At 37.3% G+C, this 14,597-nt stretch overlaps 1 pseudogene; it reads right to left on the bottom strand.

Annotated features, from left to right (window-relative positions):
- Positions 1–4,102: 4,102 nt before the first annotated feature.
- LOC119544375 lies at positions 4,103–12,098 on the bottom strand (annotated as a pseudogene).
- Between the last annotated feature and the right edge of the window lie 2,499 nt (positions 12,099–14,597).

Here is a 14,597-nt window from a genome sequence, read left to right as displayed (position 1 = left end):
AATTAAGTAAGAAACAATTAAGTCCAAGTGGCCTGGGGCAAACAATTACCTGCTTTAACTCAAACAATAGAGCACCTGGGGAGAGAGTCTATTTCATAAGAACTAGAGAGGGCATTCAAATTTCTGTGTATGGGGAATTCCTAAGACCCCAAGCAAGCAGACTTGAGCTCAGAAAAGACAGAGAGGACTCTGCACTTCATGTTCACCTCAGGCTGGGCTTCTTGGTAGCAGGGCTAATCTCTGAAGTGGAACATCAGCCAATGCAGAGACAATTTGCAAAGACTGTGAAGCATGTTTCTTATCTTGGTTCCTTTGTTTTGGTTAGCCCTTGTCACTTAAGAAAATCTCTATCATATCACTATCTGGATACACAGTTTAAGAACAGACAAGCAGGGCCTAAATCCCAGAATTAACACTTTAAATGTTAAAATGTACTGTGTGCAACAAAAGATTATAAGATAAACAAATAAACAGGAAAGATGGCACATCCATAGCAACAAGATAAAAATCCAGAAATTATCAACAAAGAAGACTTTGGATGTAACAAAGACTTTTAAAGAACTGATCCTCAATATGCTCAAGAAAATAGAGTAAAACACAAAGAAAGAACTAAAGGATAATGGGAGAACAATGAATGAACAGTATGAGAATCTCTTTACTTATCAGTCTTTTGCGATTTCCTCTTTTTTCTTGAGTCAATGTAGGTACTTTGCGTATTTCAGCTAGACTATCTAATTTATTGTCATAAAGTTGTTTATAGTATCTGCTTATAATCCCTTTACTTTATGTAATGTTGGTTGTAATGACCTTCCTTTTACTTCTAATTTTAGCTATTTGAAACCTCTCTTTTTTCTTTGTGAGTCTAGCTAAATGTTTGTCAAATTTATTGATCTTTTAAAAGACCAACTTTTGGTTTTGTTGATTCTATTGTTTTTTTATTTTCTATTTCATTCATCTCCTCTATAATCTTTGTTATTACATTCATTCTCCTCACTTTAGGTTTAGCTTATTCTTCTTTTTCTACCAACTCCAGTTGTGAGGTTAGATATCTAATTTGAGATCTTTCTTCCTTTTTAATGTAAGCATTTAAAGTTAGAAATTTCCCTTTCACACTGCATTTGTTGCATCCCATAAATTTTGGTATATTGTGTTTTCATTTTCATTCACTTTAAGATATTTTCTAAATTCCCTTGTGATTTCTACTTTGAGCCTTTGCAATTCTTGTACCTTTTTTCCCTCAATTCTTCCATTAACGCCTACTTTCATATTTGACTTTTTGTATTATACCATTTTGTGTCCCTTCTTATTTCTGTCTGTATATATTTTTCATATATTTCCTTTGTGGTAACCATGGGGTTAAAATTCAACATTCTAGATCTTTAACACTCACATTTGATTTGATAACAACTCAACTTCAAAGCATAAACATACATTGTTTCTATACCCTTACGTCTCCCACCTTTTTGTTGAACTTGTTACAATTATATCTCTATACATTGTATGTCCAGAACCATAGATTTATAATCACTTTTTATGAATTTGCATTTTAGAAACTGTAAGAAGTAAAAAGTGGTGTTGCATACTAAAAAAATACAATTAATAGTACTGGCACTTATAATTACCCATATAGTTACCTTTACTGGAGGTCTATATTTGCTTATGTTGCTTTCATCCAATTTCTCCTTTCCTTTCACTCCGAGAAACTCCCCTTAGCATTGCTCATAGGGCAGGTCTGGTTTTGAAGAACTTCACCTTTTATTTATCTGGGAATGTCTTAACCTCTCCCTCATTTTTGAAATCTAGAATATAGGTTACCAGGGGATAGATTGGGGTTAGAGAATGTGAAGTTGGTGCTTAATTTGTGCAGAATTTCTATTTAGGTTGATTGTAAAGGTTTGGAAATGGATGGCAGTGATAGTAGCACACTATTGTAAGTGTAATTAATGGCATTGAATTATATAGGTGTTTGTGGTTAAAAGGGAAAACTTTAGGTCATATATATATTACTAGAACAAAACTTAAAAGATAAAACATAGGACTATACAACACAGTGAACCCTATTGTAGACAATGGACTATAGTTAACAGTACAAGAATGTTCTTTCATATGGTCATTGCCCAGATATCCCTCAAGATTGAGAGAATTATCAGATGAGAGGGAGGAGTTGTAACTGATAAATTACAATTTAGGGGATGATTATGATATAGACATTCCTTTTTACTTTCTGGTATATTAAAAGAGAGGGAAATACCTGAAATCTCTGAACTGTAATCCAGCTGCCTTGATCTCTGATCATGATTGTATAGCTTTTATCTTGTGCCCTTGTGCTTTTAAAAACCTTGTGACTGACCCTCACTTGTACCAATTTTAATCAGTTTTTCAACTTAGAGTCTTATGATCATTAAAGACAGCACCTAATATTTATTAATGAAGAGTCTTAGTCAGCCCAAAACTAACCCACCTCAATTCAAAAGTTATCTTGGTAACCTAAACTGGATCTAACCAAAATAGGCCCAACTGACATGCACAGTAGCTTAAACTTTAATCTATAAGTGACCTATACCTCATTAATAATACTAAAAATCATACCTATCATTATATTAACACTGCCATTTTCTTACATACATTCTGTAAGCATGTAATCAGTTTGCACATGCTGAATAATTAGATCGCCTCTAATTACATCATCAAGAGCCATTGTGCTCATTATCCTAAAACCTGTCCATCTTTTGATACTATAAAACCATCAGAATTACTGCAGTTTGGGAAGACAGATTTTTAGCCTGATAGGCTATCTGATCTCCTGCTACCCCCTGCAATAAAATCTTTCTCTTTTTGAAACCCTAGTCTCAGGAATTGGTCATTTGAGTGTGTAAGGCAAAGAACCCACTGCTTTTGCCTGTATCAAGCCTTCTACATTCTAAAAATTACTGAGAACTGGAGCTTTTGTTTATCTGGGCTATATCTGTTGACATTTACCATACTAGAAATTAAAACTGAGAAATTTTTAAAATTTATGAAATTCATTAAAAATGACAACATACCCATTACATGTTAAAATAAATAATGTTTTTATGAAAAACTACTTCACCAAGCAAAATTTTATGGGATAGGAATAGCATTATGTCACATTTTGCAAGTGTCTTTAATGTGGTCTTAATAGAAGACATCTGGATCCCCATATCTGCATCTGTTTTTAGTTTGCTGTGATAAATTGTTTTGCTTGAAGTATATGAAGTAAATCTGGCCTTGCACAGATACATAGTTGGAAAAGGAAGGCGCATCTTAATAGCCTTTCAGATAATTTGGATATTCTTTATTGATACTACACCAAAACTTAACAAGTGGTAGTTTGTTAAAGACTAGTAATAGTGAGGAATCTGGAGCCATATCAGTGAACATTTTGTACTCTGTTACAATAAAAGTCAGTGGTTTATCTTGAAAAAAAAAAAAAGAATATTCTTTTGTGAATTGTTGTTAATTAAAGGGTGGTATATGGGAAAAATACATCTAATATAAACTATGGACCATCAATACTACAATTTTAATAATTTTTCATCAATTGTAACAAAGATAACTGCCATTTCAAAAACAAGTACAATTACAAAAAAGTTCTATCATCAATTGTAACAATTGTTCTATACCATTGCAAGGTGTTCATGGTGGGGTGGTGTATGGGAATCCTGTATCTTATGCATGATTGTTCTATAAACCTAAAACTTCTCTAATAAAAAAAAACTTTAATAAAACTGCCACACAGAAACAAACAGTACACAAAACATCCCTTTCCTTCTGAAGGTTTAATGATACATTGTTATCATTAATCAGTCTTTTACTGTTAAATTTCAGGGGCCAATTGAGACAAACACTTCTGAGACTGTTCTTCCACCACTATTAAGACTAGGATGGCAGGTGCTATGGATAATACTCATTTAGCCTTCTATACTTCTTGGGCAGATTTTGTGACCTTGCCAACTCCAGCAGGCTTCTGGTCCACTGCCTTAATGACATACACAGCAACTGTCTGTCTCATATCACAAACAGCAAAATAAGCCAAAGGAGGATAGTCAGAGCTCTCCACATGGGCTTGCAGGAAACCATGTCAAATGATGGCGGCATCACCAGATTTCAGGAATTTGGGGCCATCTTCCAACATCTTACCAGAATGGCAGTCTTCTCCTTCAGCTTAGCAAACTCACAAGCAATGTGAGCCAGGTGACAATCCAGCACAGCTGTATGGCCAGCACTGATTTGTCCTGTATGATTCAGGATAATCACCTGAGCAGTGAAATCAGCTGCCTTCATTGGTGGATCATTTTTGCTGTCACCAGCCTCATTGCCATGATCATCTTTTACAGACACGTTCTTCACATGGAAGCCCACATTGTCCCCAGGAAGAGCTTCACTCAGAGCCTCATGGTACATTCAACAGACTTTACTTCAGTTGTAATGTTGACTGGAGTACACATGACACCATGCCAACTTTGAGAACACCAGTCTCTACTCAGCCCACAGGAGCAATACCAATACCACAAAGTTTTTAGACATCCTGGAGAGGCAGATGCAAAGGTTTGTCAGTAGGATGAGTAGATGGCAAGATGCAATCCACAGCTTCAAATAGCATCGTTCCACTAGCATTGCCATCTTTATGGGTGACTTTTCATCCTTTGAACCAAGCATGTTAGCACTTGGCTCCAGTATACTGTCACCATTCCAACCAGAAATTGGCACAAATGCGACTGTGTTGGGGTTGTAGCCACTTCTTCAGGTAGGTGCTCGCTTCCTTAACAATTTCGCCATATCTCCTTTGGCTGTAGGGTGGCTCATTGGAATCCATTTTGGTAACACCAACAAATAGTTGGTTCACACCCAGTGTGTGATGGGCATGTGCATAGGTCTGCCCATTTTTGGAGATAGCAGCTTCACTAACACTACCAGCAACAATCAAGACAGCATAGTCTGCCTGAAATGTTCCTGTAATGATGTTTTTAATAAAGTCTCTGTGTCCTGGGGCATCAGTGATGGTCATGTAATACTTGGTGGTCTCAAATTTCTACAGGGAGATATCAATGATGCTCACATTCAGCTTTCATTTATTCAAGACCCAGGCATACATGAAGGAGCCCTTTCCCATCTCTGCACCCTTCTTCTCAAATTTTTCAGTGGTTCATTGTTGATTCCACCACATCTGTATATCAGTTAGCAAGTAGTGGTGGACTTGCTTGACTCTACATGCCCAGTGATGACAATGTTGATATGTCTTTACCTTTCCCATTTTGGTTTAAGATATAATGATAGTTTTCATGACACCTGTGTTCTGGTGGCAACCCCATTGTGAAAAAGTGGCCAATTGATTTTTGACAAGGATGCCAAGTCTACTTGATGAAGAAAAAGTAATATTCAAAAAAGGTTTCTTGAAAATTGTATAGCCATATGCAAGAGAATAAAAGTGAGCCCTAGCTCACAGCATATACCAAAATTAACTCATAATGGATCAAAGACCTAAATATAAGAACCAAAACTATAAAACTCCTAGAGTAAAGCATCCTCAGGACTTTGTATTAGGCAATGGTGTCTTAGATTTTACACTAAAAGCACAAGTAATTTAAAAAAAAATAAATGGAACTTAATCAAAATTTAAAACTTTTGTGCATCAAAGGACTTCATCATGAAAAAGACAACTTACAGAATATTTGGAAACAAGATATATGATAAGGGTTTAATATCTAGAATATATAAAGAAATATTACAACTAAACCACAAAAAAAAGACAAAAAAAGCAATTAAAAAGTGGGCAAATTGCTTGAATAGACATTTCTCCAAAGAGGATATACAGATGGTCAAAAAGCATGTGAAAAGATGTTCAAATCATTAGCTATTAGGAAAATGCAACTCAAAACCACAATTGGATACCATTTCAAACCCACAAGAATGTCTACCTCTGAAACAAACAAAAAAAATAAGTGTTGGGGAGGATGTGGAGAAATGGGAACACTTGCTCGTTGTTGGTAGGAATGTAGAATGGTGTAGCTGCTGTGGATGACAATTTGGCAGTTCCTCATTAATTTATATATGGAATTACCATATGATGTAGCAATCCCACTCTTAGGTATATATCAAAAAGATTTAAAGCAGGGACTCAAATAGATATTTGCACACCAAATTTCATAGTGGCCTTATTCACAATTGGAAAAAGATGGAAGCAACCTGAATGTCTAGCAACAGACAAATGGATAAACAAAATGTGGCATACAACAGAATATTATTAAGCTATTAAAAGGAATCAAGTTCTGATACATGTGACATGAATGAACTTTGAAGATACTAGGTTGAGTGAAATAAGTCAGACACAAAAAGACAAAGATCATATGATCTCACTGATATGAAATAATTAGAATAAGTTTCATAGAGTCAGGTGCATGCAATGGGTTGGCTTTAACAATGGGAATTTATTAGCTCATTTATTAGCTCACAGATTTGAGGCAGGAAGAAGTCCAAAGCAGAGCCATGCTTTCCACCTGAAGACTGGCATTCCGGGACTGGCTGCCAGTGATCCTTGGTCCTTGCCTCCCCTGTCACAGGGCAATGCACATGGTGGCCTTTTCTGGCCTCTCACTTCCCTTCCTCATTCCATCGCATTTTAGCTTCTTACTTTCCATGGCTTTGTCTTTTTCTGTCTGAGTTTCATTCTGCCTATAAAGGACACCAGTAATAGGATTTAAGACCCATCTTGATTGAGGTGGGCCACACCTTAACCGAAGTAACCTCATCAAAAGGTCCTACTTACAGTTGGTTCACACCCACAGGAATGGATTGAGTTTAAGAACATGTTTTTCTGGTATATACAGCTACAAACCACCATGATAGGTTACCAGGAACCAGGGTGTAGGTAGGAGTTGGGAATATAATGCTTAATTGGTACAGAGTTTCTGTTTGGGATGATGGAAAAATTTTGGTCATGGATGCTGGTGATGGCTATACAACATTGGGAACATGATTAACAGCACTGAATTATATATTTGAATGTAGTTTAAAGGGGAAATTTTAGGTTGTATATATGTTACTAGAATAAATTTTTTTTTTAAAACCTAGGACTGTACAACCCAGTGAACCCTAATATAAACTATGGACTATATGGTAGTTAATAGTATAATTATAATAATAATCTTTCATGAGTTTTAACAGTTCCCACACTAATGCAAAGAATCTGTGTGTGTGAGGGGGCATGTATGCAAATTCTGATTTTTCTGTAAAACTGCAACTTCTCACACCCTTGCTGAGATGGCAGCATAGAGAGGAGTGAAAGCTAAGTAGTTCCCCTGGAACAACTAAAAAAAAAAACCAGAAACAACTAGTAAATAATCTGAAATAACTGCGGAGGGACATACGTGACCATCCACTCATCATACACCAACCTGAATTGGGAGGAATGCCCGAGATCACAGCATAAAATCTGTAAGTAAAAACTGTAGATCCAAATCGGGAGACCCCTCCCCCCACAGCCTGAGCTGCGAAACCTCGTGGTGCCAGAGAGAAACTTTCTCCCAGCAAGCGAATATAGCTCAGCTGAGCTCCAACTGGGGTTTTAATTAGCAAGGGTGAACTGCTCACTACAAGGTACGAATCCCCAAGAAGCAGACACAGGCTTTGGGTGACGACTGACCTTGGAGAGCTGGAGGGTTGCTGTGGACTAGCCCTGAAGGGGACTTTCTGTTCCTTTTTCGACTCAGTGGAGAAAGCCTCAGCCATTTTCAGTTCCCAGTTCTGTAACCCAGACAACGGTATAGCACAGGCAGAGAGAGACCACTGAAATCCTAATGACCTCCATGTAGAGGGTCTATCTTCTCTAAGGGGAAAGGGGTGGGGCCCAGCTCTACCACCTGCCTTTCATTCAGAACTTGAGGAAAAAGAGCCACACCTCCTTACACCAATCAAGAATTATGCACCACCTGCTGGGCAGAAAAGCACAGTGACCGGAGGCATCAGAGGGTGTACCAATTTCCTAAGACACACCCTCAGGGAAACTGGATACTGAATATTTCTTCCTTCTGGGACCTGAGCCCATTCTGGTCTGGGGAGACCTGATTGGGGTAACCAAGGAAACCATGCCTAGACAACAGAAAACTACAACCTACACCAAGAAAAATGAGGTTATGGCCCAGTCAGGGGCACAAACTTGCACTTCAACTGTGATGCAGGAATTGAAACAACTAATAAGTCAATTCAAAAAGTTTAGGGAAGATATGGTGAAAGAGCTGAACTATATAATGAAAACACAGGACGTACATAAGGTAGAAATTGAAAGTTCAAAAAACCAACTGGTGGAATCTATGAAAATGAAAGGCGCAACACAAGAGATGAAAGACACAATGGAAACATACAACAGCAAATCTCAAGAGGCAGAAGAAAACACTCAGGAACTGGAGAACAAGGCACCTGAAAGCCTTCACACAAAAGAACAGATAGAGAAAAGAATGGAAAAATATGAGCATCGTCTCTAGGAACTTAAAGACAAAACAAAAAGCAAGAATTTACATGTCATTGGTGTCCCAGAAGGAGAAGAGAGGGAAAAGGGGCAGAAGCAATAATAGAGGAAATAATCAATGAAAATTTCCCATCTCTTATGAAAGACATAAAATTACGGATCCAAGAAGCGCAGCATACCCCAAACAGAATAGATCTGAATAGGCCTACACCAAGACACTTAATAATCAGATTATCAGACATCAAAGATAAAGAGAGAATCCTGAAAGCAGCACGAAAAAAGCAATCCATCACAAACAAAGGAAGATTGATAAGACTCTGTGTGGATTTCTCAATAGAAACCATGGAGGCAAGAAGGAATTGAGGTGATATATTCAAGATACTGAAAGAGAAAAACTGCCAGCCAAGGATCCAAATCTGGCAAAACTGTTCTTCAAATATGAGGGAGAGCTGAAAATATTCTCTGACAAACAGACAATGACAGAGTTTGTAAACAAGATACCTGCTCTACAGGAAACACTAAGGAAGCACTGCAGACAGAAAGGAAAAGACAGGAGTGAGAGGTTTGGGAAACAATTTTGGGAGATAGTAGCACAGCAATGTAAGTACACTGAACAAAGATGACTGTGAATGTGGTTGAAAGAGGAAGGCTGGGACCATGTGGGACACCAGAACAAAAGATGAACGATAGAGAATGGGACTGTGTAACTCAGGGAAACCTAGGGTGCTCAACGATCATAATAAAAGGTACAAATATGTTTTTACATGAGGTAGAACAAATGAATGTCAACATTGCAAGGTGTTAAAAATAGGGTGGGATTGGGGGGAAAATACAATCAATGCAAACTAGAGGCTAGAATGAACAGAAACATTGTATTATGCTTCCTTTAATGTAACAAAAGCAATATACCGAAGCTAAATGCATATGGGGCATGGGGAATAGGGGAAGGGTATGGGACTCCTGGCATTGGTGATGTTGTCTGACTCTTTATTCTACTTTAGGTTAATGCTATCTTTCCTTTTGTCGCTTTCCAGCTATCAAGTTTTTTTGTTTGTTTGTTTGTTTTTCTCTCTTTCTCTTGTCTTTTTCTTTTGCCTCTCTGCCTTCTTTGACTCTTCCTCCGTCTTTGTGGAAGAAATGTCCTTATATAGAGAGTGACGATGGTGCTCAATACCTAAAAACGTGACTATACGGGGAACCAATGATTGTTTACTTAGGACAGAATGTATAGTGTTTGAACAAAACCATCTTAAAAGAAATGGGTTGATGAAGAAAGCTTGAAGGCACTATATTGAGTGAAATAAGACAGACACATAAAGGCAAATATTGCAGGGTCTCACTGATATGAACTAATTACAATATGTAAACTCATAGATACGAAATATAAGTTACCAGGATACAGAATGAGGCTAAAGAATGGGGAGCAGTTGCTTATTATGAGCAGAATGTTCAACTAAGGTGAACTTAAATATTTGGAAATGGACAGGGGTGATGGTAGCATGTAATGAGAATAACTAACAGTGCTAAAAGGTGTGTGAAGGTGGTGGAAAGGGTAAGCTCAGAGTCACGCATGTCACCAGAAGGAAAGTTGGAGGTTAAAAGATGGGAATATGTAACACAGTGAATCTTGTGGTGGACAATGTCCATGATTAACTATACAAATATTAGAAATCTCTCTCACAAACTAGAACAAATGTATATCACTATAACTAGCGATTAATAATAGAGAGGCATATAGGGAAAAAATATGTACCTATTGCAAACTATATACTACAGTTAGTAGTATTTTAACATTCTTTCATCAACAGTAACAAATGTACTATACCAAAACTATGAATCAATAATGGAGGGGGGGGGCATGGTTAGCGGTATGAGAGGATCTGAGTTTCCTTTTTTTTTGTCTTTATTTCTTTTCTGGAGTAATGAAAATGTTCTAAAAATTGAAAAAAAAGAATTGTGTTGATGGATGCACAGCTGTATGGTGGTGCTGTGGGCAATTGATTGTACACTTTGGATCTTTGGATAGTTGTATGGTATCTGAACAATCTCAGTAAAAAAAAACTATATATATATATATATATATATATATATATATATATATATATATATAAACAGATTGAGGTAATGAATGCACAACTATATGATGGTATTGTAAACAGTTGATTGTACACCATGGATGACTGTATGGTATATGAATATATCTCAATAAAACTGAATTTTAAAAAAAACTACAACTTCTTTAATTAAAAAAAGCAAAAAAAAGTTACAAAATTAAACTTTGCGTATATTCTGCTAGTGTGAATAATGTGAAATAACAGAGGACAGCTACTGTTCTGACCTTTTCCAGTGAATGATTATTATACTGTAATAAAGGAATTATCAAAATAACAGATGTTAATTCTGTAAGATGAATTTATTTCATACTGATGAACTCCTATAATTGCTGTATATGTTTAGGGGCAGAGGGGTGATATTTTCCTTTGATATAATAGCTCCTGGTGACTGCTTTGGAATTTCTGTATATGAAGGTGACTGATGCAGAGAAAGGCTGTTTTGTTCTGTGCCAGCACTTCTCAAATTTTGGTGTGTTCAAGAATTATCTGTGGAGCTTGTTAAAAATTTAGATTCCCTGCCCCACCTGCATCTGTGATGACCCTTAAACCATGTGTCCTTTATCCTCTCTGAACCTTAGTATTCTTATCTATAAAATCAGAATTATATCTACATCAAAGGTACTTGTGAGCTTAAAATAAAGTAATGAGTGCAAAAGTGTTAGCACAGTACCAAACGTAGAGTAAATACATAACCCCATGATTCTGATTCAGTAAGTCTGGTGTCTGGCCTGGACATCTGTATTTTCAAGACAAAGAACTTCCTCTCCCTGGTAATCCGGTTTCAGGATGAGGATTCAGCAAATATTGTGAAATTCTTCCCTTTTCTCTAGACAGTAATGTCCAGCTTTGGTTCTATATCAGAATTACCTGTGGTGCTTCTTAAACTATGAATCCTTGGTCTTGGCTCCCAGGAATTCTAACACTGCTTGTCTGGGAAAGAGGTCAAGCTTCCAGAAAGTTTTTTTCTTTTTTAATTTTATTTTGAAATAAATCCAAACTTACAGGAACAGTTGCAAAAACAATACAAACCTCATACACAGAACTCCAGCATACCCCGACCCCCTCCCCCGATACCCCGATCCACCAACTTTAACATCCTGTCACACCACCATTTCTTTCTTTCCCTCCCTCTCTCCCTCCCTCCCTATCTATCGTCTATTATCTATTGCTCTGTCTTCTGAACATCTGAGAGCAGGCTGCACACATCCTTGAACAAACAATATAATTCACACATATATTTCCCATGAGCAAGAACATTCTTTTATGCATTCCCATTAAGCACAGCTAAGAAGTTCAAGAAATTCAACATTGATACAAAGCTTACATTCTATATTTCCTTTTTTCTTTTTTTTTATGTCCCATCAGTGTACCTTTGAGCCTCCTCTCCTCCATCCTCAGATCCCATCCAGGATCATCTTGGCATTTAATTATCATCTATTTAGACTGTCTTTTTTTTTTTTCCACTTGTGGAAACATATATACAGCCTAAATCGTCCCATTCTAGCCCCTCCATAGCATTCCATTAGTGGGATTAATCACATTTAGAATGTTGCAATGCTATCACCTTCCCATCATCCATTACTAGAAATTTCCCTTCACTCCAAACAGAAACCCTACACTCATTTCTTAACTCCCCATTGCCCCTTCCCCCTCTTCTCGTAACCCATACTCTACTTTTCATCTCTATGGTCATATTCTCTGATACTTTCCTTGTGTTTACCATGGGGCTTAAATTTAACCTCTTAAGTTTATAACAATCTTGTGTTTCTTTGATACCAACTTAACTTCAATAGGAAGTTATGTTCCTTCAAAAGGTACATAAACTATGTTCCTTTACTCCTCCGTTCCCCCACATTTATGTAGTTCTTGTCAAAAACTACATATTTTACACTGAGTCTAAAAACACTGATTTATCATTACAATTTATGTATTTTAGATCCTATAGGAAGTAAATAGTGGAGCTACAAATCAAAAATACAGTAGTATTGGTATTTATATTTACCATGTGATCTTTACTGGTAATCTTTATTTCTTCATGTGGTTTCAGTCAATTGTTTAGTGTCCCTTCCTTTCAGCCTGCTCAATTCCCTTTAGCATTTCTTATAGGACTGATCTACTGGTGATGAAGTCCCTCAGCTTTTGATTATCCAGGAATGTTTTCATCTCCCCCCCATTTTTACTCCCAGTTGTTTGTGAATTTTCTAAGTCTCTGATGGTTATTGACTTCTATTTGCATTCCACTGTGGTCAGAGAATGTGCTTTGAATAAATTCATTTTTTTTTTAATTTATTGAGGCTTGTTTTATGTCCCAGCATATGGTCTATTCTGGAGAAAGATCCATGATCACTAGAGAAGAATGTGTGTCCTGGTGATTTGGGATGTAATGTTCTATATATGTCTGTTAAATTTCTCTATATATCTCTCTCCTTTCTTTGTTTCTCTGTTGGTAGGTCTCCCTTTAGTATCTGAAGTAGGGACGATCTTTTATTAGCAAACTCTCTCAGCATTTGTTTGTCTGTGAAAAATTTAAGCTCTCTCTCAAATTTGAAAAAAGTTTTGCTGGATAAAGTATTCTTGGTTGGAAATTTTTCTCTCTCAGAATTTTTAATATGTCATGCCACTGTCTTCTCGCCTCCATGGTGGCCACTGAGTAGTCACTACTTAGTCTTATGTTGTTTCCTTTGTATGTGGTGAATTGCTTTTCTCTTGTTGCTTTCAGAACTTGCTCCTTTTCTTCAGTATTTGACAGTCTGATCAGAATATGTCTTAGAGTGGATTTATTTGGATTTATTCTATTTGGAGTTTGCTGGGCATTTATGCTTTGTGTATTTATATTGTGTAGAAGATTTGGGAAGTTTTCCCCAACAATTTCTTCGAATACTCTCTCTAGACCTTTATCCTTCTCTTCTCCTTCTGGGATGCCAATGAGTCTTAAATTTGGATGTTTTATTTTACCTGTCATATCCCTGAGATCCATTTCGATTTTTTCAATTTTTTCCCCATTCTTTCTTTTGTTCTTTCATTTTCCATTCTGTGGTCCTCAAGGACACTGAGTTATTGTTCCACTTCCTCTAATCTTGTATTATGAGTATCCAGTGTCTTTTTAATTTGGCCAACAGTTTCTTTTATTTCTGTAAGATCTTCTATTTTTTTTTTTATTTACTCTTGTAATTTCTTCTTTATGCTCTTCTAGGGTCTTCTTTATGTCCTTTATATCCTGTGCCATGTTCTTCTTCATGTTCTTTATGTCCTGTGCCATGCTCTCATTGTTTGACTTTTGTTCTTTGATTAATTGGGCCAAGTACTGTGTGTGTCTCTTCTGATCTTTTGATTTGGGTGTTTGGGTTTGGGTTCTCCATATCGTCTGGTTTTATCATATGCTTTAAGATTTTCCATTGTTTTTTGGCCTCTCAGCATTTGCTTTACTTGATAGGTTTCTTTCAGGTCTATAAAATACCAATTTCTAATTTGTCAGATCTACAGCTTGGTGGCATACACTTTAACCAGCAGATAGCATCCATGAGTCACCTATTCCCCTCAAGTCACTTCTCCCCAACTTTGTCTTTGTGGTGTGTGGGGGTCTGATTCTTGTGGGGTTCAATTGGTGCACCAAGTTTAGTTGTGTTCTTGGTGCTGTCTGCCCTGAATGTGGGGTGTGTGTCTGAGTGGCTAGGGAGGCAGGGCAGCTTTAATAATCAAACCTCCTAGGTGTTCCCTGAGATTTAAGACTGTTACAAGAGTCCAAGCCTTCACCTCAGTCCCACCACAGATCATCTTTGCCACTGACCCACAAGTCCCTGGCACTGGCCTAGGGTCCTCGGGATTTCCAAGTGGGTCCCCCTTCTCTTCCATGCTCTTCCAGGACCACTGCCAAGGGAAGGCTGCACCACATCACATGTTTGTGCCGGCCCTCCAGGGAAGCCCTGGGACACCAGACCATACAGGGGCGTTCCCAGTCCTTCGTTCAGAATGCAGACTCCCAGTTTCACCAAATGCAC

Source organism: Choloepus didactylus, chromosome 9 (genome assembly GCF_015220235.1).
Source record: "Choloepus didactylus isolate mChoDid1 chromosome 9, mChoDid1.pri, whole genome shotgun sequence".
Lineage (NCBI taxonomy): Eukaryota > Metazoa > Chordata > Mammalia > Pilosa > Megalonychidae > Choloepus > Choloepus didactylus.
Note: the sequence above shows the minus strand (reverse complement) of the source record. Positions and strands in the feature narration are given on the sequence as shown.